The sequence below is a fragment of the Poecilia reticulata genome, linkage group LG7 (genome assembly GCF_000633615.1).
Source record: "Poecilia reticulata strain Guanapo linkage group LG7, Guppy_female_1.0+MT, whole genome shotgun sequence".
Taxonomy (NCBI): domain Eukaryota; kingdom Metazoa; phylum Chordata; class Actinopteri; order Cyprinodontiformes; family Poeciliidae; genus Poecilia; species Poecilia reticulata.
The window spans coordinates 1,523,077-1,526,002 of record NC_024337.1 but is presented as its reverse complement, the minus strand read 5'-3'; positions in this window follow the sequence as shown (position 1 = coordinate 1,526,002).

The window sequence follows — 2,926 nt, the reverse complement described above, 5'->3', positions numbered from 1 at the left end:
TATATATTTATATATATATCAGTGATTGATATATATCATAAGGATCGTCAGACTAATTTAGATCAGTTCAAATGTTTAAATCGTTTAGCAGCAGTGGCGTTTTCTTGGCTAAATGCACACTTGTGAACTTCGGTGCCTTTAGTTTCTGCATGTTAGAACCACTGTTCTTACTCAGCATGAATTTCATGTATTTAAGCAGGTACAGCTTGGCCCACATTTGATTAGTAAATCAGTGGATTGAATTGATTTTTGTAAAGTGCCTTGAGATGACATGTTCCAAATTGGCGCTATATAAATAGACTGAACTAAATTGAACGTGAGTTCAGTCAGTGAATCGAAATGTTAAAATCGAGGTTTGGTTTGGCAAATTCAAAATAAAGCATGTCAAATTAATACCAATATGAAAACAACTCTGTTTACTCCTTATTAACTGACTTTTGCACAGTAGGAAATGTTATAAGGAAAAGAAATTAGGAAAATCTTATTTTTTTCATTATTAAGGACTTGAAATCTATAAAACAATTTCCATATAATTAAAATAAAATTGTGTAGTCCTGCATTGTTTTTTAATGTTTAACAATAAACAAAACACAATATTTATATTTAAAACCTTTTTAAAAAGTGTACATCTGCATCAGATTCCTTTCCTGACTTTTTACGCCTAATCATTTTGAGGACAGCACTTCTGAGACTCCTGTTCTAAGAAGTCTGAATAACACATTTTGACATAAAGAATGTGCAGGAACCCTGGACCCTGCCTTTTGAAGGCAGAATTTGGTACAATTAAATACCTGATTTGTATCAGAAATGGTTCTTTACAAGCATGACAGTCTCTAAAACAGTCTAACTGCGGTTTGGTTTCACACAGCACTGTGGCAAACGAACCAAACCCTGAGAAAAACCTGTTCCCATCCCCCCTCCCCCTCCCTCGCCTGTCGGGGCGCTGCACCAAGAACCACTTAAAGAAACAACACGAAAACCTCAGAAGAAGACACTGAATGCAACTTCCTTCTTCATAAAATGTAAACCAAAATGGCGTGGTCTCAAGATTTTAACAGATGTTTAATTGATCTTTTTTGTCGGCTGTTTGTTTTGGCTGTATTTACCCAGAAGGCTTTGCGCTGTACCTCGCTCCCTGCGTTTGGAGCAGTCTCCGGTCTACATCTGCATTTGAACCCCACCAGAGTTCACTTCAACCGAACCGAGACCCAGGTCTGTATACGCTGTAAAAATATATGTATATTTAACAGCGATAAACAGTAAAACTATGACAGGAAAAATGATTGAATTATAAAGTGATCTAAAACTGTTAATTTGATGTGAAGTTACCGTAAATAAATGTGTGTTAAAACAGTCATTTGTACAATTTTCCTCTGAGAAGCTTCTTTTATTTTTACAAAAATTTCCATAAAGTTTATAATGGTAAAACTTTGTAATTTTTCCATTTATTTGTTGGGAAAAATTACAAGTTTAAAATACTTTACAGCTATGCCTGGATATGAATGTATCCTCTAAAATGACCTGGCAATAGAAATACATGAATTATTCATTATAGCATGATATGTCAAAACTCAGAGTTGAAAGAAACTGTTGTAAGTTTTTAGCATCATTATACAGAACCACAACCAACGCAATTATCTTTCAGATCCTCTGCTCATATGACAAACTGCCACTTCTTATAATTATTAAAATTGAACTGAACAAATATTAATTTAAAATTCAATTCAAACACAATTTGAGATTTCTGGATCTTTTATTCTGTTTGTAGAAACCCCAAAATGTGCATTTTCAGTTTTATTTTGACATTGGGACTGAATTAGAATTAAACAGGGATAAGTCTAGCCACTTTTAAGCTAGTCAAACATAAAATTAATAAAACAAATGCTTAGCTATGAACAACCTAACCTCCGTTTAGAGTAAGACTCTAAACGGAGTCCAAAAGGAAGGTTTTTTATTTATTTTTTTTAGCTACAGGTTAAATATTAGTTGCTGATAAACTTTCAACGGAATTTGAAGTGGAAAAATTCTGTTTTTAACATCTTTAAAATATTTAATAAAAGGTAAATAGGTAAAGATCCACATATTCAGTGACTGCTGCTGTTTTCGAGAAATATTTTAATAGTAACACAGTCCAATAAAATGCTTAGATGTGTGTGTCTCAGAAGTAGACCCAAGCAGACTGTTTCCCGGAAAGTTGCATAAGAAAGAAATCTGGAACACGTGAGCTTATGTCAGTATAAAATTTGGACCACATGGTAAATTTGCATGGAAATTATACCCCATTCTCTGGTCTTCCTATTTGCAGATATTTTTCCTCAAACCACAACACCCTCATCCCCCGTCAGCCCCCCACCCTTAGCCTCTTCAACAATACTTTGAAGAGTGGATGTTTCTTGGCATGCATTTGCTGAGTCATTGTGGAAAAGCAAAAGGTGGCCTTTACGAAAGAGGTAGCAACTAACACCAAAACAAAAAAACTCGGGTGTCCCTGACTGCGCCGCTGTTGTCTCTAGACATAGATCATGTTGATTTACGAGCCAGAGCTGCTTTAGAGGCACTCTGGGATGCAGCAGGAGGAGTTAATTCAACACATCTGGCTCTAAACTACCCTCCACACTCAAAAACGGGGCTCGTTTTTTTTGTTGATGTTCGTGTCCAAGGGTCTAACTTTTATTGTGGAGGGAGGGGAAAAAAACAGGGCGCAGAGAGCATAAATTTACCACACAACGAAACACATAAAAATACATAAGATTGTTTGGTCTTTAAGAGCATCACGAAGCATGTTCGAACACCCACTTTATACAGAGTTGGACATTCAGGCAGGAAGAAGCTGCAGGGCAGTCATAAACAAAACTCTTGAGAATGTCTGAATGACAAGGAAACAAACTGGAGTTTTTCGTGGAACATCTACAAAACTAAAACAGAG